The sequence below is a fragment of the Rhinolophus sinicus genome, linkage group LG01, assembly GCF_036562045.2.
Source record: "Rhinolophus sinicus isolate RSC01 linkage group LG01, ASM3656204v1, whole genome shotgun sequence".
NCBI lineage: Eukaryota > Metazoa > Chordata > Mammalia > Chiroptera > Rhinolophidae > Rhinolophus > Rhinolophus sinicus.
This window is the reverse complement of record NC_133751.1, coordinates 153,387,700-153,413,561: the sequence shown is the minus strand read 5'-3', so window position 1 is coordinate 153,413,561 and position 25,862 is coordinate 153,387,700. Positions and strand designations below refer to the sequence as shown.

The window sequence follows — 25,862 nt, the reverse complement described above, 5'->3', positions numbered from 1 at the left end:
CTAGCCAGACAATCAGCTCTAATGCATCCTTTGGAGCAAAAATGAATATAAGAACCAGTATTATATTATATTATATTATATTATATTATATTATATTATATTATATTATATTATATTATATTATATATTATATAAGACCTGGTCTTATATTATAGTAAAATAAGACCAGGTCTTATATTAATTTTTGCTCCAAAAGACGCATTAGAGCTGATTGTCCAGCTAGGGTCTCATTTTCAGGGAAACACGGTATTTGAAAGAACAATTAACAGATGACTATAGTAACTTAGATTTTAAAATTTGATAGACTAGCTGATGAAACATGAAGGGAACCCTTATAAGGAGTTTTGTGGAAAAGTTGTCTTTGCTATTAAAAGAGACTCCCTAATAGTTGTTCTTCCTCCACTGGACATTGTCCTCTATGCATGTAATGTTCAAACCTGTGACAACCGTCTTGTAAGGTAGATAGTGGCTTACCTGAGGACAAAGTCAACAGCATCCTAAGTGACACATGGTTGATATGACAGTATTTTCATACAAGGGTTACTACTCCACTTTGATCAGGTCATTAGTTTATCTATTTACTTACCAAACATTTATTGAATGCTAGTTATAAGCCAGGTACAGGGGACAAGGACAGTGTTCCTCACCTACCAGAAGTTAATCTCCAATAGGGAAGATAGAGAATGAATTTGTAATTAAATGCATGAGGGGATTCAGAGTGCTATGGAAATGTGACCTAATCTGGGGTTCAGTGCATGCTTCATTGAGAGTATGTGAGGTACAAGTTAAACCTGGAGGGTGAAAAAGAATTGTCTAGGATAAAGGATACGGAAAAGTTTCCAGAAAGGAATCGATGCTGTTAAGGTATTAGAGAGCAGGGAACACATGCTAGGAAGTTTAGGGAGGCCAGTATGCCTGAAGCATAAAGAACGAGGGGTAGCAGTCATAGAGGCTGGAGAAGTGATGGGTCCTATTGCAATCTTAGCATGTTATAGACAAAGCAGAGATTTTAAACTTTATCCTAAAAGATATACAAGTGTATTGAAGTTTCAAATCTGGTCCTTGACATATTCAGATTAACATTTTTTTAAAATGATCATTCTAGCTGTAATGTGGAGAATGGATTACACTGGGAATAAACTAGAAGCCAAGACCTCAGGAAAGAGGCAGACAGCAGTGTAAGAGACAGATGAAGTGGCTTTCAGGGGGGCAGTGACAGTGGTGTGGAAACATGGAAATGTAACCTAGTTGGAGGTGCAGTGAACATGAGGCTTGAGCAGGCATGTAAAGGATGCCTGTGTGTTGACTAGAATAATGAATACGGGGAACTTTTGACAGACTTGCATTTTTTGGGTTGAGAAAGGGAGTGAGCACATCTAAAATGCTGTAGAACAAGTCCTGGATAAACATTTTTAACTTTTTATCTAATTTCACAGTGTGTTTATACTTTTATACATCCCATTTATAATTCCTATTCTTTCCAAAGGAAAAGTTTTAAGATTTTTATTGCCAGAAATGTAATAGCACTCAATTAAATATTTTCATAGGACACATGATATGAACTTATCTTTAAGTGATCAAATTGAATTAGTTAAAATACATGGTTAATTGGTGAAATTGTATGATTACACTACTCCTAGCTATCTATGCTTTCTCACTTAAGGTACCAAATATTAGTTGAATATTTTAAGAAATTCAAAGCAAATCATACGTAACAGCCAGTTGTATATTTTTGTGTGCCTGTTTCTTTTAATTCTTGAATAGCTTAATTCCAATCATAAGTTAAAGAATCTATATTTAAATAATTTCTGACCCAGTAATTAGAGATTATTTATTTTGTTCATCTTGGACAAATAACACAAGATAATACATCTCAGAAATTGAAAGCATTTTATGCAAGAATAGTCTTTGATTAATCTGATTATTTTACTAACAGATGACAATTTTTACTGAAAGTAACCACATAATAATATGTATTTCTATTCCTTTTAACTGAAAAGGAATGGAGCTTTTTGGCTTCTCTCTGAAGCTATAACAGTATGAAATGATTTAAGTTATATGTGTTACTTCATTTAGATATTTAAGTATTTGTGCCCCTGTGAAGATTTAAAAAGTATACTAAAAAGCAAATCCTACATTATTTCTTAGTCAAATCACTTCACTTTATTTTAAAAAACAGTAATTAAATTGAATATTACATACTCCGGTCAAAAATTTATTACACAGTATTGTTCCAAGACCTTCAAAATTTTCACATTTAATACTTTGGAAATTATAAAATATTTTCCTTAATTCAATCTTAATGTCATGTTTATTAAATTTTTATACAAATTGGAGTTAAATTTAATAAAAAAGATCATTGAAATGGCCACAGTTCTCTCCAGAAATGATTCTTTCATCTAGGGAAATTGAAATCATATTTTCATAGGGAAATGAAATGTAGTTCCATTGAAATAATAAAGAGAAAAAATATTGTCTCCAAAGCATAAACTAATGTTCATATAGTAAACTAATTTACGAGTTAATCCATTTATGCAAATATGTATATCTCAACCCCCGAAATGAGATTGGGGTATTTCAACTTTCCTTCCTTTCATCTCCTTGCTCTCCTTTTTTTGCCCTCGGGGGTGAAGGGGATTGACTTAACTTCTGGACTGTCCTTACTATAATAAGGTCTTTTCCCTTAAGGTTTCTGGCACATAATGCATGTTATCTCATTTGCCCTTTGGAACCCCCAGCTTAAATTTCTTCTCCTTCTCCTTGAGAGTCCATCACAATATCAGCTCCTATAGCAGTGTCAGCAAGTGCTTTCTGAGTCAATGTAGTTTATGTGTCCTGTTTTATCTTTCTGTGATTTAGAATTCTCTGAGGTTTTCTTCTGAAATTCCTTGCTATCTGGTCAGTTCTCTGAAGCTTTCACAGAATGATTTTTACTTTTGTTTCCCTCCATTTTTATTTCAGAGTTGGTTTAGGTAACTAACGTCATCATTACAACAATATCGCCAAAGCCAAAATCAAATCCTTTTTGCCATTTTCCCCCCCATGCTACCACTTTGGTTCAAGCCACCATTTTATCTTGGTTGGATTATTGCAATACCTCCTAACTGGTCACTGTTTTTATTGCCCTTGGACACCAACAGTCTATTTTCAAAAGGACAGCCAAATAATCCTATAGAAACTTAAACCAGATTGTTACTTCTCTCTTCAAAACCTTCCTCAGCTTCCCATTTGACTTTGGGTTTCAGTCAGACCCTAAAACATGGTCTACAGGTCTTTTCTGTGACATTCCAGACATGCTCTGGCCTTTGGGCCTTAGCACTTGATGTTCTCTGTGGTTGAAACACACTTTCCCCAGACATTCTTACAGCTTACTTATTCATGGCTTTCAGATATTTACTCAGATGTACTTCAGTTACTTTCCTGGGCCTCACTGTTTAAAACACTTTGTAAGCGGGCATTTTCCCGCCAAATCGGGTCGTAATGCAGGGCTTTTTTGACATTTTCTCGCCAAAATTAGACTTTCCGTAAAATATTCATATCTTTCGATCTACTTGATATATTTCTATGAAACTTTCAGTATTTCAGTTTAAAAAGAGGTGCAAAATATGTGTTATTCTCGTCTCCCGCGCTTTGGTATAAAAAGCGGTATGATGAGTTTACTCGTTTCCCGCAAAAAATGTGTTTAAAATTGCAATCCTCTTTTCATCTCTGTAGTTCCTGTGCCCTTCCATTTATTTTTCTTTCTCTATAGCATTTATGGTATGCCGTGTATATATTTATTTATTTTGTCTTCTCACCTGAAAATCAGCTATTAAGTGGAGAAAATTTTGACTTTTTTATTTTTTATTTTTTCCTGCTCCATCTTCAGTGTCTAGATTAGCACCGGGTACATTATAACTCTCAATGATATTTGTTGAATAAATGATTTAATATAGACACCAAGAAAGAGTGACAATTACTATAATAGCAGAGAAGCATACACTTCCATTGAAATGAGTGTGTTACCAGCCTTTAAATGCAATCAAATAAAACTCACCTAACTATTCCATTCACATTTCAGTCACAAAGATTTTCTTAATTGAATTATTGTTCCCCCCCCAAATAATTTAGAAAAACAAAGCAAAGACAAATAATCACAGCAGTAGTTACCTTAAAATAGAAAAATATTTCCTTAGCTCTCCTCTTACCCGCAAAATGAATACAGATTCAATATTTATGAATACAGTGAATTTTCCATTTCAAAAATAATTTTCACAACTTGAACATATAATCAATTCACCTAGACCAGTCAACCTGAAGTCTAACAAAGGACTGTTAAAAAGCTAAAAAAGAACATTTCTAAAGCTTATAAGCTATAATTAAAGAAGACAGTGTCCTTGTTTTTCTTTAATAAAATCTTTTCCATCTTCAGTCTGCATTCACTTTTCTGCATATTAAGTAGTTGTCTATCTTTCATTTCTTGATTCATTTTGCAAGTTCATTTTTTTTCTCTTCTATGGGTTTTCTCTTCTAATATAACAATGTTTTCTGAATATTCATCATGTATTTATAATAGTTTATTAACTTCCCTAGTTATGTTATTTAACTTCAACAGTAACTGAAAGACTTTCAGCTCGAGGTGTCAGCATTAAAATAAAAGATTTTATACTTAAAATCTTAAAAGTATACTTTAAGGCAGAAAGTGCTGGATGCCATATAAATTGCTTCTAAATTTCCTTGGAAATGTTAACTTTCACTGATCACTTGAAAACCTAATAATTTTAGATCATTTACATTTATGAAAATTAGAAGTGAGCCACCATTTTCTATCATAATTAGTAAACATGTATCACCACTCTCATGATACCACCCTCTGCATATTACGGAAGTTGCACTTTAGGAATCCATTTTTCCTTTAAGAAAACTCCAGTACAGAACTGCCTGTTCTGCTGGATTGCAAAGTAAATACTCATTACACATTGTTGAAAGATAAGTCTTAACTAAAAGGGACAAGAGTATACATAAATCTCTTTTAAAACATTGGTCCTTTTTTAGACATGATAATGCTTTAAAAAATGGACAGAGAAAATAAAACCTTAGAGATACTAAGAAGCAAAATCTTTAACAATCTAATAAAATTGGCTGCTGCTAAGATATGATGACAATATATAGGTAGAGCAGCTGTGAAACTGTTAGAAACGATGAGCCTCAGTGTGAGTGAATTGTTGTTCCAGATGTGGAGGGAAAGGGCTAGATTGTAAAAAAGTAAATAACTCCTCAAATCTTTCTTTGATATTAGGTGTCCAGATGGAAAGGCTTACTAAATAGGCAATAGTCTTTTTTATACCATATTTCTAAACGCTTCTTCCTTCCTTCCCTCCTTCCTTCCCTTGTTTCTCACCTCTGTTCTACCTTTTGCTCCTTCCTTCTTTTAGAAAAAAAAAAAAAAAAAAAAAAGATATAGTACTACTAGGGACCATATAGTGTTCTAGGTGCTAATGATTAACAGGATTTAGATTGAGTAAACACACACACACATACACACACTAACATAATCAAACAAATTATAGATGTTAAAGCTGAGAGCAAACATGAAGATAACCATCCATTCCCCATGCACAGTTGATGATTTTGCACCTCTTACTGGTAGATGTCTGAGATCACTACTTTACTTAAATGGTGAAAATGTGGTGCTATAAAATAGGACCTCTGATGCCTGATCCAATTCATTGTCTCTTAAAGCTTGCTGACTTTCAGTGAGAATGAAGCTTTTAACTAAATAACCAAATAAAAATTTAAAGTGAAGAAAATATTTTAAAAATTCTAAGCCGAAAACATCCAATTAAAAACTTAAACTTGCTTTGACATTCAAAGATGAAATTTAAATCTAAGATGTGTATTATTTATGCATTTGTGTTTTTTCCTGCTTACCATAAAGGACATTATTTAGTTTCACAAATGGGAAATGGAAAACTGGCCCCTCTAAGTAGGGCCAAATGGTCATCAAATAATTACATATTTATGAGAATAGGGACCTTTGATACAGCCAAGGAAACTCTTTTCTAATTTTAATTTATCTACCTGTTCTTTACTTTAGCCTCTAGTATCACCAGTAGGTTTATACAGGTGGACATTTGCTACAAAAATGATTGAATCAAAATGAGGCACTAAATAATGAATGTGATGACACTGAAATCTGGTTGCCAGGACTTGTAAGCTCAAGACACTCCTGATCTGCCTGATGAATTCTGTCTTTACCATAAAATCCGTTTCAAGTGCCATCTCCTCTGTGAAGTATGCCAATTTATTTTCAATATTAGTTATACTATCCTCCATCATTTCTCAATATTTTGTCTACAACTCTATTTTAACTCTTTCTTGTATGTTTAATTATAGTTTCTGAGAATAATGCCTCACACATACTTAGGACCAAAGTCTCCCACCAAATGCACAGTTGGTAGTGGCTGGATGTGATCCAGGCCCTTGATTCTCCACCCCTGTGCCTGTTTCCACTGAGAATGGCTGATGAGTCTTCATTTTCTCACAGGAGATGCCACACTTATCAGACACTGTCACCAGCAATGAGCCACATTCCCAGGACCCGCCCTAGATGAAGGCCTGCTGGCTTCCATGGGAAATGGGGTTAATGACACTCTCCCACATGTCTTATTTCTCCTCTTTTTGTTGTGCTGCTTCACACAATTTAATAGCTATTTTAATTTTTTCTTACAGATAACAATAGGTGGGGAAATGGGCCAGGAGCTAAATCTGGGTGACTGACTCCACCCTATTTTCAGAATACCCTTTCCCTTCAGAAAATGAGGGCTTTAACATGAGACCAAGCTCTCTTATAAGTTTGTTCCCATAAGAAATTTTAGTCCCTAAATAAAATAGACTTCTGACAACAATCCTCTTTAGCTCCCCAGGCATGTTTGTTCAGATATGCTGGAACCGCAGCAGCATGTATTATACCTTAGGCTTCTCCTGAAATTCTTATATTTGTGACTTACATTGCTTCCCAATAATGAACATTTTTTGGTGGAGATAGTTCACAGAAAACAGTCACATCAGTTTATAGTCAAAATTAAGTATATTATGTTAACCTGATCGAGGTCAAACTTTAAATCTCATATGTTCACGATCTATTATTTTAATTTGATTCCTTCTCTAATAATTCACTATTGATGACTTTCCACATCTTGGTAGAAAGCTAATAACTCATAAAGTTAAGTGAACACAATTTGGAATTCAGACAAAATTTGGTAAAACCCTCATCTTGGCACTTGCTAGATGTTGGATCTTGGCCAAACTACTTAACTTTTTCAGTTACAAAAGGAGGATGATAAAGGTAAGCCCCTCATGATGTTGCTATGAATTTTGAATGAGCTATAATCTGGACATATGTACTTAATACAGTGATGCCAAAATAAGAAGCTTCCAAAAAAACAATTGTTATTGCTATTGCATACTGTCGTTTCTTTATTTTTTCCTTCTGAATCAATTTACTAAAAGAATAACAAAATAAACTTGCTCTTTAAAAGAAAATGCCAAAATCATTGTCGGGATAAAACAACTTTCTGTGACCCTAGTTTGTTCCATCTTAAATCTTTTAACAGTCACAATGGCAGACTTTCCACCAGCAGACATATTGCCTGTCCCTATAATAAAAACTCATAAAAGGAAAGAATAGATAAAAATGATGATAAGAAAGCCTATTTTTCAGGAGCCTATGTTAAGAGATAAAAAATAAAGCCTATTTTTATTGTTGGGCTCCTACGGACATTTTAAAGAACAATATATTTGTATTTAAATTCCAAACTATGTTTTGTCATTAAATTCAGAATATGTCAAATATAAAGATTTCACTTTCACTAGCCTGTTCAGTTACTTAAATTCATTTACATATTGGATTTTCTGTTTATTTGGTTCTGTGTGGCTAACCTGAAAGTCAGTGAGCTCAAAATTTGGTGTTCTTAGGAAAATAAACCTAGCTAATAAACGACTGATCTAGAACTGAACTTTTCTAGAGTAGGAGGTCATAGAAAGAAAGCGTAAAGTATCAAATCACTAAATAAAGACTACTCAACTAAACTCATCAAATATTGATTGGGTTCCTGCTATATGTAAAACTCTGAGCTATGAGACATCGGGTAATCCAAACATAAGCAAGATCCAACCCTAACTTCAAGGAGCATACAACTATGAAGATGAGGTAAGTAGATTTGACTTCTACAAGCAGAGATCCAGAAAGGTTAGATTAAGGAATTCCAGTCAGGAATGTTGAGAAAATATTTGGAGCATTCAGCAAGTTAGGACTGAATCATTACGTACACGCAGGCATGTAGTTATGATTGAATTATAGGTTGAGGTCACACTGTGTAAGACTAAATTATTGTTTTTCTGCTTAAATAGAAAACCATCTTAAAGAGTTCTGCATCCAGTAAGCTGGATAGCTCATGGCAGGGCAGCACTCCTTCCTAGAAAAATTAGGAAAGCCAAATAAAATTCAGAAATCATCTGTCTGAAGGAGACAGAAAATTGCAGAAGCAATGAGAAATAGAAAGGCTAAGATAACAGAGAGGAAATTAACCTAGAGAAGTGAGCTGGCCATTGCCAGCTTATTTTAGGAGTATATGCCAATTCTGAGAATGGGTAGGAAATGGAGAATGCAGAAATCTCTGGGGAATGCTATTCTGGGGTGGACGGCAGGGGGTGGACAACAGAGGCTTGGGAGGCATTTTTGTTTGTTTGTTTGTTTTAATCTTAATAGTTATTATTTATTTTCACAAACATTCCGTGAATACTCCTCTGAGTGGAGATCTGAGCTGAGCCCTGGCAGAGGTGGGGTGAATCATAAGGTGTCCAAGCTCACCTCTCAGGGTGAGACCAGGCCTGGAGACTGGCCAGGTCACAGCAGGCTTCATCTCCTCTGCCAAGCTCACAGCAGTGCCTCCCCCTGCCCCCCCCAGACACACACACACAGGACATGCCCGCTGGAGAGCTGCAGGGTGATACAAAGGAATCAGCAGATACTGGAGCCGAATATTGTCAGTGCCACAGGCAGGTCCAAGGAACCCCATCTGAGGGATGGGGACTCCCAGAGGGCTGTGCCACCCCACCTGTCCTTTGCAGCCATTGACAAATGAGGAACAGCTACTCGGGAGAGTTTAATGGGCCAGTTTTCCCTTCGGGACATTTCCAATACTGGAGATTCATGAGGTGGGAGACTAAAAATCTGAGCAGAAAGCTGCTGGAATCAGAGTGGAAATGTTGGAGTTCTGACAAGATGATGATTAGAATGTAGGATACATTAAAGGGAGTAATCTGCAGATTATACCATGTTCTTAACTTAAAATGCTGGAGGGCCATGGTTACAGCAGAGATAGAACATCAACAGACTTCCACCCAGCTTCAAATCAGCACAGTCCCTGCTTACATTAAGATCAACCGCCCTCTATCTGCCAATTACAAGGAAGGGTAAATTCTCCATAATAGAAGGCAAGGCAATAAAAGAATACCTTACAACAGGAGTATTGAACACCAAAATATATATATATATATATACAGATGGTGCCAAAAAAATGCATACATGTTTTAAGAAAGGAAAAAAGAAACTGTATTATAATTACGCTAATGGTAACCACTTTGAGCACCTTTGTAATTGCAGAAGTCAAATGTGACTTGTATTCATCTTTTGTTATTGGTATGTATTGTGTATTACAATTTTAGTAGTTTTTTCCTTTCTTAAAATGTGTATACATTTATTTGATTCTCTCTCTCTCCCTCTCTCTCTCTCTCTATATATATATACATATATATGTATATATATACGTATATACACATATATACGTATATATATGTATATATATTCAAGATTAGGTTTAAAAATACCTATTTGAGCTGTTACAGATAATTGTTAAAGGACCATGGTTGAAAAGTTGGATTATTTAATCTATGTAAGTATATAGTTAGTCATTTAAAAAAAAATACATATTATTATTTGATTGACTTTGTACCAAAGCATGACAAAAGACATGTTGTTTGGTCAGTACTTATTCTGGTGCTATAGCAGGTATTCATAAGTCTCACACATATTATTTATTAATATGTGGTTTGAAAAATTGTTTACAAAATATGCTTTTCTGCCCCAGTATTAACTCTACAGGAATTTTTTTTTCAGATATATTTATCTAGGAAATTAACAAAACAAAACAAAAGCCTGACTATTCCTATTTTGTTCACCTGTACCTTTGACCTTGCCCTAAACTTTCTTGAAAAAGTTTAATCTTGAAAGCAGTCAATTACTTAATTGCCACCTCATTTCCTGTCTCCACTTTGCTCGCACAAAGAGGTCTACATTTGTACCACTGGCATCCTTTTTCCTAGTTCACAGTTAGTTTTCATCTCCTAAAGTCCAGCCTTTCAAGATTTCAAAGCACTGAACTAATTACCAATAGAGTACTAATCACCATAGGGTCGCAAACTATGGCCACTGAGACAAAACTGCTGTAGACTGTTTTTATTTTTTACAGCCAACAAGCTAAAAGGTTTTTCATTTGTAAAGGGTTGTTACCAAAAAGAAAGGGAAAGAAAAAAAGAAAAATATGAGACAGAGATCATATGTAGCCTATAAAACCAAACATATTTGCTGTCGCCTTCTCTACAGCTTCTACAATTATTTGTACAGTTTGTCATTCAGTTAAAGAAACTAATTCTTGTAAAATAAAGGGCCATATAACTGAAAACCAAGAGAGAAAACAAACAATGGGAACAGATATATAAAGATGACTCATATATTGTTGTTAGCTGAGGAAGATTTTAAAATTGCTATGATTAATATGGTCAAGAAGTTAGAGAAAATATGGAAACATAGAAGGTGATCTGGAGATTTTCACAATATAATCTAATGGAATTTCTAGAGATGGAAATCTCTACTATGAAAAATTATGATAAATAACACATTAAGGCAGGATTAATGCAGTGCAATACATGACATTAGAAAGTATGTATATTTATATCTGTCACCATATACCAAAATTAACTCAAAATGGATCAAAAACCTAAACATAAGACCTGAAACAATAAATCGATAGAAGAAGCATACATACCCCTTTTCCCCGAAAATAAGACCTAGCTGGGCAATCAGCTCTAATGCATCTTTTGGAGCAAAAATTAATATAAAACCTGGTATTATATTATATTATATTGTAATATATTATATTATACCAGGTCTTACATTATAGTAAAATAAGACCGGGTCTTATATTAATTTTTGCTCCAAAAGACGCATTAGAGCTGATGGCATGGCTAGGTCTTCTTTTCAGGGAAACACGGTACTAAACTTATGAACCTTGGCTTCACAGAGGATTTTGTGAATTTGACCTCAAAGGCAAGGGAAGTACAAGCAAAAATAAATGAATGGGACTACATCAAACTAAAAAGCTTCTGCACAGCAAAAGAAGCCATCAACAAAACAAAGAGACAACCAACCAAAAGGGAAAAGATATTTACAAACAACATCTCCAATAAAGGGCTAATATCCAAAATATATAAAGAACTCATACAATTCAACAACAACAACAACAACAAAAACAATCCAATTAAAAAATGGGCAGAGGAACTGAATGGTCAGTTCTTCCCAGAAGACATATAAATGGCCAACAAATACATGAAAAAAAAACTGCTCAACTTCACTAGCTATTAGGGGAAGTGCAAATCAAAACCACAATAAGATACCACCTCACACCTGTTAGGATGGCTATTATCAACAAGACAAGTAATAACAAGTGTTGGAGAGGCTGTGGTAAAAAAGGAAGTCTCATACACTGGTGGTGGGAATGTAAATTGGTATAGCCACTATGGAAAACAGTATGGATGTTCCTCAAAAAATTAAGAATAGAAGTACTATACGACCCAGCAATCCATCTTTTGGGTACTTACCCAAAAAATCTTAAAATGTTTATCCATAAAGATATATGTACCACTATGTTCATTGAAGCATTATTCACGGTGGCCAAAGCATGAAAACAACCAAAGTATCCTTTGATATATGATTGGATAAAGAAGATGCGGTACATTAATAGAGTGGAATATTATTACTTGGCCATAAGAAAAGGTGAAACACTGTCTTTTGCAACAATAACGATGGATCTTGAGATTATCATGCTAAGTGAATCAAGCCAGACAGAAAAAGTCAAGAAGGATATAAAACTGAAAGCCACAAATGAACAAGACAAACAAAGAAAGAAACAAAGACTCACGGATACAGACAACAGATTAGTGATTATCAGAGGGTAAGGGGGAGAAGGGGTTTGTAAAAGGGGGTCAAATATATGGTGGTGGAAGGAGAACTGACTTTGGTGCAGAACACACAATGCAATTATAAATATCTTCATAGCTTCCAAATACCAATTATAAATATCTCCATATTTTTAAGTAAGTAGAGGAAAACTTGAGCACAAGAAAAAGAGAAATGGAAGAAAAATCAGAAATTTCAGATATAAAACATACAATATATGAAATTAAAATATATTGGAATTAACAGTTAATTAAATATTGCAGAATAAAAGAGTAGTGAACTTGAAGGCACAGCCACAGAAAACATTGAAAATAAATCATGTGCATAGACAAAATTCTCCAAGATAGACCATATGATGGATCATTAACCAAGTCTCAGTAAACACGAGAAGATTGAAATTATATAAAATATAGACTCTGAATACAATGAAATTAAACTAGAAATCAGTAAAAAAAAAAGATTTCTGGAAAAATATCCAAATATTTGGAAATTAACAACTTCTACATAAAAACAATTAAGAAGAAAAATTAGACAATATTTTGAAGACTGGAAATACAAACAATATTTGAAGGATATAGCTAAAGCAGTTCTTGGAGGGAAATTTAGAGCAATTAATGCTTATAATAGAAAACAGGAAAGATCGCAAAGCAATGTTAGAAGCTTCTACCTAGAACTTGAAAAAAAAAGATGAAATTAAACTGAAAAAACAACAACAAAATGACAAAATAATAAAGATAACAGAAATCAATAACAAAAACAAACAAACAGAAAATTGGTAAAAATCAATGTCTAAAAGCTGTTTCTTTGAAAAGATCAATAAAGTTGATGAAGAGAGAAAAAGAAAAGGCACCAATTATTAATATCAGAATGAAAGGGGGATATCACTCCTTTAGGCATTAAATGCACTATACAGGAATTTAATAAACACCTTTATGTCTACAAACTCAACAAGCTAGATGAAATGTACAGTTTAATGCTCAAATGTCACCTACTACCAGACTCACCCAAGAGGAAAAGATAACCTGAAAAACCTTTTTATCTATTAAAGATACAGACACAATAGTAAAACCTATTCCACAAGGAAAACTTGAGGCCCACCTATCTTCATTAGTGAATTCCATCAAATAGTTAAGGAAGAGGTAATACTAATTTTACACAAACTTCTCCAGAAATAGAAGAGAAAGGAATACCCTAACAAGAATAATGGGTCTCATGAACTGAGAAACAAACCAATAGATAAAACTTAACAAAATTTTAGCAAATAAATTTCAGAAAAATATAAAAAGAATACTACATCATGACTGACAGATTTATCACAGCAATGCTATGTTGGTTTAACAGAGAGGTATGAGGGTATATATATAACAACCAGCTCCATGGAGTTGGGGAGGAAAGAAAAACTAATTTGTAGCATTTGTCCGTTTTCCTGGTGTAATTTCCACTATGACCAATTTCTTCCAGTTATCACTGTTTACCCAATGCAGAGTTGAAAAAAAAAATGCACACAATCAGTATGCCACTGGTTTAACATTTAAAAATCAAGTAATTGATTATATTAACAGCCTATGAAAGAAAGAAAAAAACTATGATCATCTCAATAGATACAGAAAAATCATTTGAACACATTCAATATAAATAATCAAGAAAACTGAGTGTATTAGTTTCCTAGGGCTGCCACAACAAATTACCACAAAGTTGGATGATTTAAAACAACACATATTTATTGTTTTATTGTTCTGGAGGCTAGAAATCCAAATTAAAGTTGTTTGTAGTAGGGCTGCACGTTCTCTGTAGCCTTTAAGAGAAACTTCCTTAACTCTTCTTAGCTTTTGGTGGTGGTTAGCAATCCTTGGTATTCCTTGGTTTAGAGTTACATCACTCTGATCTCTGCCTCCTCCTATAACGGCCTTCTCTGTGTCTGTCTCTGCCTCTCTTCTTATAAAGACATTAGTCTAATTGGATTAGGCCCCTCCCTAACACAGTATGACCTCATCTTAACTTGATTATATCTGTAAAGACCCTATTTCCAAGTAAGGTCATATCCACAGGTACCAGGGGTTACAATTCCAACATATCTTTTTAGGGAAAAATTCAATCCATAATACTGAGTAAACTTGGGCAAATCACATCTACAAAAATTCTATTACTAACATCACACTTAAAAAACCAAATACTTTCCCCCTAAGATTAGAAAAAAGGCACACTTTTCTAGTCACACCACTTTTACTCAGAATTTTACTGAAGATCCAAATTTGAGTAACAAGGCAAAACAAAAAAAATTCAGATTGGAAAAAATAATAAAATATTATTTATTCACAAACCACCTGATTGTCCATGTAGAAAATCTTAAGTAATGTACAAATTAGCTATTAAAGCTAACTTGAGTTTAGTATTGTCACAAGAAATAAGATCAGTATACAAAAGCCCATTGTTTTTCTATATACTGGCAACAAACAACTGGAACTTGACATAAAAGAAAGGTAGTTTCAATTATATAAAACATGAAATAATTGGGCATAAATTTAACAATAGATGTTCAACACTGTATGCTTAAAAACTGTAAAATATTGCTATGATAAATTAAAGAATACCTCAATAAAGAGAATGCGTGAATATAGGTCAGAAGACTTAATATAGTTCAGATATAAATTCTCAATGCAATACTAATCAAAATTCTGTCACATTTCTGTAAAAATTGATAAGCTAATTCTAAGATTTATATGAAAATGGGAAGAATCTAGACAACCATGGCAAATTTGAAAAAGAAGAAAGAATACATTTTTTAAAAGGACTTACCTGATTCCAAGAATTACTATAATTCTACAGTAATTAAGATAGTGTTATATTAGCATGAAAATAAACATATAGATCAATTAAATGCAATAGATTTCATAATAGACCCACACATACAATATCAAAAATTTTTGAGAAGTTCCAAGGAAATTAGTTGGGAAATTCCAACAAAAGGTGTTGGGTCAATTGGATACTTATATGCAAAATAATGAACCTCAATGTTTACTTTATACTATCTAAAAATGAATCAAAACATAAGAACTAAAAGAATAAAACTTATAGAAGGAAACTTAAAGGAAAAAATACTTTCCCTTTTTTAGGTTTAGTTGTCAGTGGAAAGGACGTATTTATAAGAAGAATTTGCTTTAGTTTAGTTGTGGAATAGAGACGCATGAAGATACTACACCCACCATACTAAACATGGGTGGTGGGGTTTCAGTGCATTTCCCTGATATGTGCAAGTTGCCTTTCTTTTTCCTTTAAACTCCACCTCATAAATGTGTCATACATATGGAATTACATACATTTCTGGTCTTTTTTTCCATAGTTATTTATTTCTGTTTTCACTTATCAAATCCTCCAAAAATTTAATGGTTAATGAAATAAGTATCTATTCACTCAAAATTCAGCAATTTGGGCAGAATTTGGTGGGATGTTGTTTTTTCAACCTCTTGTGACATCAGTTGAGACCACTCATGGGAGTACGTTTAGCTGGAAGAAGCTCAGCTAGTATGGAAATGCCCAAAGTGTCCACTAGTTTTTAAAGCTTCTCTCCATGTGTTCTCTTATCAAGTGATATTTACCGGCAGAGTTCCTTATAAGGCAGGATGTTAATAAAAGCTTCTCATGTGCATACAGCTCGTTTGGTAAGCTGCTGTAAAGTTAGTATCATGCTTGCTGATGTCTCATTGACAAAAGAAAGTTATACAGCCAAGGCCAGATTCAGCTTTGGAGGGAGGATACAAGGTGTGTATCCTGGAGATGAATTTCAATGGGGGGTCTCTAATATAACAGTCAGCCACACATTTGGAACCCTAAGCTGGCAGCCACGGCTGCCTACTGCTTATTATATTTGGGTTTTGTGTAGGTGGAAAGGGAGATATTTTTCTGAAAATTTTCCTCAAAGTTGATTCTGCTAATTCTATTTCTTCACTCTTAGATTCCAGTTGTTCTGGAGTAACTGTTTCCTCTACAGAGATTTTTTTTTTCCCAAGTCTCCTTTGAGCACAGTTTTCTCTATAAGTGAATCTAAATGACTCCAGTTGGTTCCATTTCTGAATCCTTTCTGTTAGAACAGGCAACATCTCCAACTCACAATACACCTATCCGTGAGTCACACCTCCAAGTACTCACATTAACTCCACAGGCTTGTCCACATGACTTGCTTTGTTCAGTGCAGTATTAGCAAAAAGACTGAAGCAGACTCATGCAAGTTTTTTTCACATTGGGAGTTATCCTCTTGAAATATTCCTCCATGGAACCCAGGAGCCATGCTATGAAGTAGTCCAGGGAATTCTGGAGAGAGGTCACACGGAGAAGCCCTGGTGGATGAGACTCCATGTACTGGGAGAAAGGAGAACTGAGGCACTCCACCAGGCTCCCCGCTGAATGCTGCCACATAAGTGACCCCTGCCAACACCATATGGATCACCAGATCTGACCAGTCAACCCCAGAATCACAAGAAATAACAAATCACTGTTTTAAGGCACTAAGTTTGGGGGTGTTTGTTATGAGGCAATAAATAGCTGAAAATACACAATGGAATGTCCTGTCCCCAGACAAACTGGACTAATCACGTTTTCTATAAATTCTTTTACATTTTGCTTCTTCTATGGTTTTCTTATGTTTTTACTTCCTTCTAGAATATGTATGTCTTTCTGCCTATTGTAATACTACACATCCTTCAAGATGTTGAGATATTAAGTATTGAGCAAAGTGATAAAGGCATCCTATATTTTTAATATGTTTTGGCTTATCTTTCTTTACTCCTTACCAAGCAGAAAATCTCCCAGGATTTATGGTTGTCTCTATTTTCATTAACCAGCTGGAACTACAATACTGTATCATTATTTTAAACCCAAGTGATCATAAACTGTCGACATGCCACGAAAACAGCTATTGTAGATGATTGAAGCTGTTTCAGGAGTTCATTTTCTTCTTCAGCTATCTGGCTCTTGCATTAGTGGAAAATGGGCCCAATGGTAATAATTACAACAATTGTTTCTTGATTACTTGCTGCACTGTGTTAAGGTCTTTAAATATGTAATCCAGGATCCCAGACCTCAGTATTCAGTGCTTATCAAAGAAGGTCATCATCTGGAATCTACCACACTACCTACTCTTCTCTTGTTCTGGCTCCACGTATTTATGCCTCTGCTCACAAATTCACTTGCTGAAATTTCATAGTGTGATTCCCCATCATGAATATTCCAGTCTACACCAAGTGTGGTCCCCTTGTGTTCCCAAAGGTTGGAATTCCTTGGTTTTGGATTAAGAGTATGGCTGAGAAAAATGGCCTCCTACCCAATTATTTTCCATGCTTGTTATCTGTATCCTGAAAAAGGTCAGCTTGTACAAAGATTCTCATAGGTAATAAAGGTAATAATAATAATAATAATAATAATAATAATAGATATTTATTAATCATTGACTAAACATTTTACTTTTTACCCACAGTTTCATTTAATAAGCCCAGAACCTCTATGAAATATACTATTATCAACATCAGTTCAGAAATAGGAATGCAGACTTAGAGGTTAAAATACCCAAGATTCAACAAGTTTCTGAGAAAGTACATCAATTTTTGTCACTCCTCTGATCATAGAACACGTCCAGTTGAAGGAAATTGGATGGTGTAATGTCCCATTCCATTTGCTCACCCAGGTCTCATTGCCACCAGGCACTTTCAAACCACCCCCAATTCTATCTCCTCAATTGTGTTACCAAAGCTTTTCCCTTGTAAGAGAATGAAAACATGGAAGAAAGGAAAATATGGAGGAGCGGTCTACATTAACTTGTGTATCCAGCTCAGTTAGCCCAAAACGGCCCATTACACCTACATCATCTTGCTATACTAAACAAATAAAATGTTAATATATATAATATTTATGATGGCTAACCTTGTTCCTATTTTACAGCTGAGGAAACTAACACTTGGTAATGTTAAGCAATCTGCCCAAGCTCACAAAGGTATCACGTGATTATGAGCAACAGATTAGGAGTGGAGACAGAACTCATTATCAGGCTGTCATAATAGCTCCTGGAGAAGATCTTAGGGAAGTGTAAATATGTAAAACAACAACAAAGCAAACAAACAAACAAAACCAGAGTTTATGTAAACTGAGAATTTCCAATATTTATCTAGAAGGCAACTTCACATTTCTTGCTACTAGTTTGAAAAGAGGGTCTCTCAATAACTAGAGATACATGTTGAGATGTTCGGTCAACAGAGAGAGAGCATGCAGACATTAACAAGGAGCCACTTAATCAATTAGCAGAAATTTATCCATAGAAAAAGTAATTTCACATTTATGTTCCAACACTGATTGTATAACTTCAGGCTTCTAGCAGCAAATGAGAGGAATGTCCACTTTTATTTTCCCCCAGTGACTCAGAAGTCCATGCCCAACAAAAAACCCTGTTTGGATTCAGTTTCTTCAGTAAATGCCACCCTAGCTGTTGCTTAGTTTTCATATTAAAATACTTCTAATCCAGGTAAGGTTTGTGCTCTATCTAAGGAGAACTGGATTAATTTTTATTGTATATATTAAGGAACATCTTACCTTTTTTTTCTCATTAAATTTGGTTTTAGTGGGTCTCAAAATTCTGTGTCAGATTTTTGGTCAAGTTGTTTTCATTAAAAAGTAGTGATTTAAAAAACTAATAACTTAAAAACCACCAAACACACACAAAATAACAAATGGTCCACAAAACATTATCTTTCCCTTGGGAAGGTTTTATAATGCATTGTAATCATTAACCAGTCTTTCACTATTAAACTTAAATGGCCAATTGAGACAAACAGTTCTGAGACCCTTCTTTGCACTGATTAAAACTGGGGTGGCAGGTACTGGGGATAATATTCATTTAGCCTTCTGAGCTTTCTGGGCAGACTTGGTGACTTTGTCAGCTCCAGCTGCCTTCTTGTCCACTCCTTTGATGACACCCACAGCAACTGTCTGTCTCATGTCACGAACAGCAAAACGGCCCAGAGGAGGATAGTCAGAGAAGCTCTCAACATACATGGGCTTGCCAGGAACGATGTCAACGATGGTAGCATCACCAAATTTCAAAAACTTTGGTCCATCTTCCAGCTTGCTCTTCAAACAATAATCGATATTCTCCTTCAGCTCAGCAAATTTGCAAGCAATGTGAGCTGTGTGACAAACCAGTACAGGAGCTCATCCAGCACTGATTTGATCTGGATGGTTCAGGATAAGCACCTGAGCCATGAAGCCAGCTGCCTCCAATGGTGGGTCATTTTTCCTGTCACCAGCCACACTGCCATGACGAACATCTTTGACAGACACATTCTTGACATTGAAGCTCACACTGTCCCCAGGATGAACTCCACTCCAAGCTTCATGGTGCATATGAACAGACTTTACTTCAGTTGTAATATTGACTGGAGCAAAGATGACCACCATGCAGGGTTGGAGAACACCAGTCTCCACTCAGCCCACAGGGACAGGACCACTACGTGCCTCCAGGGGCAGACACAAAGGCTTGTCAGTTGGACGAGTTGGTGGTAGGATGCAATCCAGAGCTTCAAGCAGCATAATTCCATTGGTATCGCCATCTTAGGGGCACTTTTGCCCTTGAACCAAGGCAGGTTAACACTTGGCTCCAGCATGTTGTCACTATTCCAACCAGAAATTGGCACAAATGCTACCGTGTCAGGGTTATAGCCACTTTTCTCAATGTAGATGCTGACTTCCTTAACGATTTCCTCGAATCTCTTCTGGCTATAAGGCAGCTCAGTGGAATCCATTTTCTTAACATCAACAATGAGTTGTTTCACACCCAGTGTGTACGCCAGAAGGGCATGCTCATGAGTCTGCCCACTCTTGGAGATCTGCTTCAAATTCACCAACACCAGCAGCAACAATCAGGACAGCACGGTCAGCCTGAGATGCGCCTGGAATCATGTTTTCGATAAAGTCTCTGTGTCCTGGGGCATCAACAATAGTCATATAATACTTGCTGGTATTGAATTTCCAGAGGGAGATATCAATGTTGATACCACACTCACACTCAGCTTTCAGTTTATCCAAGACCCAGGCATACTTGAAGGAGCCCTTTCCTATCTCAGCAGCCTCCTTCTCAAATTTTTCAATGGTTGTTTGTCTATCCCACCGCACTTTTAGGTCAGATGACCAGTAGTGGTAGACTTGTTGGAATCTGTATGTCCAATGACAACGATGTTGATCATTTCCTTTCCCATTTTGGCTTAGATTGATCAGTGGTTCTCAAGACACCTGTGTTCTGGTGGCAAACCCATTACAAAAAGAAAGGAACATATTAACTTTTCAAAATGAAAATTAGTGAGGAAGGAAATAAATTAAAATGGAATAGAAGGTATTTACTAAACCTGGTGTATTTATGAAGAAAGGCCTGTGATGCACCACAGAATTATGAAATTAGGTCTTATTTAAATCCACAAATGTTTGATATATTAATGCACTTCATATGAAATTAAATCCTAGAGCTTATAGTCCAAGGTAGCAGATAAAACTTTATTCTATTGCCCTAAAACTGCATAAAAGGAGAATAACTATCTAGTCTGAGATCAGGTTGTGATTTTTAGATTATATTAATCAACCACTTTTTTGTTTGTTTTTATTAAAAACATTCCTTCTTCGCCCAATATATTTTCTTTAATATACTAGGCTAGTATCGTAAGTCTGTTCATTTACCGGGTTTCTTAATATTAGATCAAATAGCATATTAATATATGAGGCTGTATCATCATATTTTTAGCCAAGAGGGGTGCAATGATCTGAATGTTTGTGTCCCTTCCTAAATTCCTGTGTTGAAATCCTAACCCCCAATGTGATGGTATTAGGAGGTAGGGCCCTTAGGAGGTGATTAGGTCATGAGAGTTGAGTCCTATTGAATGGGATTAGTGCCCTTATAAAAGGGACCCAGACAGCTTTTTGCCCTCTTCCTGCCACGTGAGGATACAAGGAGAAGTTGACTACTTGAAACTAGAAGAGAACTCTCATCAGAATTTGACCACGCTGGCATCCTGATCTCAGACTTCCAGCACCCAGAACTGTGTGCAGTAAATGTCTGTTGTTATAAGCCACCCAGAGTGTGGTACATTGATAGCAGCCCCAACTGACTTAGACAAGGGGTATGTTTTATAGTCATTGATGAGAAAGGCTTATATTTCTGATAAACATAAATCATCTCATACTTATTCCTATAGCATAGAATTTATAGATTTTAATTTGATTATTTATGAAGTGAGTCATACAATATCCTCGATGAAAAACACCTTCTTGTAAGGAATTGCCTCCTTCATTAATATAAACACATAAAGCCTCAATGTTTTACCACTAGAAAGATAATCACTAGGTGGAGAGTAGTTGGACTGAGTTACTCCACATCTGTTGCTCTCGAATTGTACTTTTGCTACCCTTATTCAGTCCCCAGAAGTGTACAGTTTTTTGTTTGTTTGTTTATTTGTTTTTTGTTTTTTGTAACTTCTATTCAAGCATGGACACAGAGATTTTCTCTTTGTTGGCATGGTTAAAAAAAAGAATGCATTTTTCAAAGTTCTTAGAAAATACTACGGTACAATACAAAAAGACATGGAAATAGAAAGTATATAAGTTTGAATGGGCTTCTGATCCTACCCTAACTAGGTTTCCTTCATGACTGCAGATGCATTAGTGAGTCCTGCTGAGCTCAGACATCAGAAAAACACTACAGCTAGCTCAGTTACAAATTCTTTTTATTTTTTTAAAGAAATTTATTGGGTGACATTGGTTAATAAAATTATATGGGTTTCAAGTGTACACTTTTATAATACATCATCCGTATATTATATTGTGTGTTCACCACCAGAGTCAGTTCTCTTTCTATCCCCACATATTTGATCTCCTTTACCCTCTCTACCACCTTTTTCCTCCTTACCCTCTGGTAACCATTAAACTCTTGTCCGTGTCTATGAATTTTTTTGGTTTGTTTGTCTTGTTTGTCAATTGCTTTCAGTTTTATATCCCACATATGAGTGAAATCATATGGTACTTGATTTTTTCTGTCTGACTTATTTTGCCTGAATGATAATCTCAAGATCCATCCATGTTGTCACAAATGGCAGTATTTCATTTTTTGCTATGGCCGAGTAGTATTCCACTGTGTATATGGAATCTTCTTCTTTACCCATTCATCTATCGAAGGACACTTTGGGTGTTTCCATGTCTTGGCCATCATGAATAATGCTGCAATGAACATAGTGGTACATATACTTTTATGGACGAATGTTTCAGATTTTTTGGGTAGATACCCAGATGAGGGATTGCTGGGTTGTATGGTAATTGTATTTTTAATTTTGTGAGGAACCTCCATATTGTTTTCCATAGTGGCTGTACAAATTCACATTCCCACCAGCAGTATATGAAGGTTCCTTTTTTTACAACAGCTTTGCCAAAACTTGTTATTACTTGTCTTGTTGATAATAGCCATTCTAACAGATGTGAGGTGGTATCTCATTGTGGTTTCGATTTGCATTTCCCTAATATCCAGTAATGTTGAGTATTTTTTCACATATCTGTTGGTCATTTATATGTCTTTGGAGAAGTGTCTGTTCGGGTCCTCTGCACATTTTCTAATTGGATTGTTTTACTATTTATTTATTTATCTATCTATCTGTTTATCTATCTATCTATCATCTATCTGTTTATGTTGAGTTGTATGAGTTATTTGCATATTTTAAATAGTCCTTTATTTGAAGTGTTGTTTGCAAATATTTTCTCCCATTCGGTTGGTTACCTCTTTGTTTTGCTGATGGTTTCTTTTGTTGTGCAGAAACTCTTTTTAGTTTTATATAGTCCCATGTATTTATTTTTTGTTTTTACTTCCCTTGCATTTGAGGTCTAATTCGTAAAATCCTCTCTGAATCCAAGGTCTATAAGTTTAGTACCTATGCTTTCTTCTGTGCAATTTTTTATTTCAGGTCTTATGTTTAGGTCTTTGATCCATTTTGAGTTAACTCTGGCATATAGTGACAGATAGCAGTCCAGTATTATTCTTTTGCAAGTGTCTTTTTCCCAGCAGCATTTACTGAAGAGGTTTTCTTCTCTCCAATGCATCTTTTTGGCTTCTTTGTTGAAAATTATCTGTGCATATATATGTGGATTTATTTCTGAGTTCTCAATTCTAGTCCATTTGTCTGTGTGTCCGTTTTTTCTGCCAATACCATGCTTCTTTGATTATTGTCACTTTGTAGCATAAATTGAAGTCAGGGAGTGTGATACCTCCAGCCTTGTTCTTTTTTCTTAGGATTGCTTTAGCTATTGGGGGTCTATTTTATTCCATACAAATCTGATAAGTTTTTGTTCTATTTTTTTATAAAACATTATTGGGTTTTGATTGGGATTGCAATGAATCTGTATATTGCTTTGGGTAATATGACCATTTTAACCATATTGATTTTTCCAATCCATGAACATGGACTATCTTTCCATTTCTTTGTGTCTTCTTTAATTTCTTGAAATAATGTCTTATAGTTTTCAGTGTATAGGGACTTAACATCCTTTGTTAAGTTTATTCCTAGGTAGTTCATTCTTTTTCTTGCAATTGCAAAATGAATTGTTTTTCTAATTTCTTTTTCTGAAATTTCATTGTTAGTATATAGGAATGCAATGGATTTTTATACGTTGATTATTTATCCTGTAACTTTAGAGTATTTTTTATTGTTTCTAATAGTTTTTTTGGAAGAGTCTTTGGGCGTTTCTATATAAAGAATCATGTCATCTCCAAAAAGTGACAATTTGGATGTCTTTTAATTTTTTCTTTTGTTTGATTGCTCTGGCTAGGACTTCCAATACTATGTTGAATAACAGTGGTGATAGGGGTCATCACTGTCTTATTCCTGACCTTAGAGGAAAAACTTTCAGTTTTTCACCATTAAGTATGACATTAGCTGAAGGTTTGTTGTATATGGCCTTTCTTACATTGAAATACATTCTTTCTATACACAGTTTATTAAGTGTTTTAATCAAAAATGAATGTTTTACTTTGTCAAATGCTTTTTCAGCATCTATTGATAAGATCACATGATTTTTATCATTTATTTTGTTTATGTGGTGTTTCACATTGATTGGTTTGAGTATGTTGAACCATCCGTGTGCCCCTGGAATGAACCCCACTGGTCCTGATGTATAATCTTTTTAATGTATTGTTGTATTCAATTTGCTAGTATTTTGTTAGGAATTTTTATGTCTGTATCCATCTGAGACATTGATGTAGTTTTCTATTTTGTGTGTTGTCCTTACCAGATTTTGATATCAGGGTAATGTTGGCCTCATAAAATGAGTTAGAAAGTATTGCTTCTTCTTCAGTTTTCTGGAAGAATTTGAGGAGAATAGGTGTTAAATCATCTTTGAATGTTTGGTAGAATTCACTAGTGAAGACAACTGGTCTTGGATTTTTGCTTTTGGGGAGATTTTAGATGATTGTTTCCATTTCCTTACTGTTGATCAGTCTATTTAGATTTTCAGTTCTTCATGATTCAGCCTAAGAAGCCAATATATTTCTAAGAACTTATCCATTTCTTCTAGGTTATTGAATTTGGTGTCATATAGTCCTTCATAGTATTCTTGGATGGTCCTTTGTATTTCCATGGTATCTGTGGTAACATCCTCCTTCATTTCTGATTTTATTTGCGTCTTTTCTCTTTTTACCTTAGTGAGTCTAGCCAAGGGTTTGTCAATTTCATTAACATTTTCAAAGAAGCAGATCTTTGTTGCATTAACTTTTTCTATTGTCTTTTTGTTCTCTATTTCATTTCATTCTGCTCTAATTTTTATTATTTCCTTCTTTCTGCTGACTTTGAGTTTAATTTGTTATTCTTTTTATAGTTCTTTAACATGTAATGTTAGGTTGTTTATTTGGGATTTTTCTTGTTTCTTGAGATAGGCATGTAACGATATACATTTTTCTTTTAATACTGCTTTAGCTAGATCCCAATAATTTTGATGTGATATATTTTCATTCTCATTTGTTTCTATGTATCTGCTGATCTCTCCTTTTATTTCTTCTTTGACCCAGTCGTTTTTAAGTAGCAAGTTGTTAGTAGATTTTTATGTAACAAAAACTAAGGTATCATGGTTGAAAATAATCTATTTTAATTGGGGAAGGTAAGTCAAAATATCAATGTCATCTTTGAGATTCTATGAGCACATGGGTTGGGTAAGAGGAAGAGGGGAGAGAGACAGACAGAGAGAGAGACAGAGAGAGACAGAGAGACAGAGACAGAGACAGAGACAGAGACAGAGAGAATTTTAGTTGTCTGTGGAAAATCACACACACCATCTTGCCAACATGGTTAATTCGAGTGTGGTAAATCGACTTTCAGATAAAACCTGATCCTGATCCCTTTGACCTCAGAACACATGTTAATTACTCATTAGTGTGCTGGTTTTTTATTACCTAATAACTGTTTTTGCTAAAGCATTAAGCAAAGATGTTAAGTGCCTGCTATCAAAAGACAGATCGTTGACAATAAAAAACTGCAAATCATGGTAGTGTGAGAAATCAGCTCTGTTGAAAATAGAGGTGAAA

General features: G+C 34.9%; 1 protein-coding gene and 1 pseudogene across 2 annotated transcripts in view; both read right to left on the bottom strand.

Moving 5' to 3' along the window:
• The window catches only part of XIRP2 (xin actin binding repeat containing 2), a 269,500-nt gene that overhangs the window by 134,511 nt on the left and 109,127 nt on the right, over positions 1 to 25,862 (bottom strand). The gene's annotated exons all lie outside the window — the stretch shown is intronic.
• LOC109445255 (elongation factor 1-alpha 1) lies at positions 19,148 to 20,514 on the bottom strand (annotated as a pseudogene).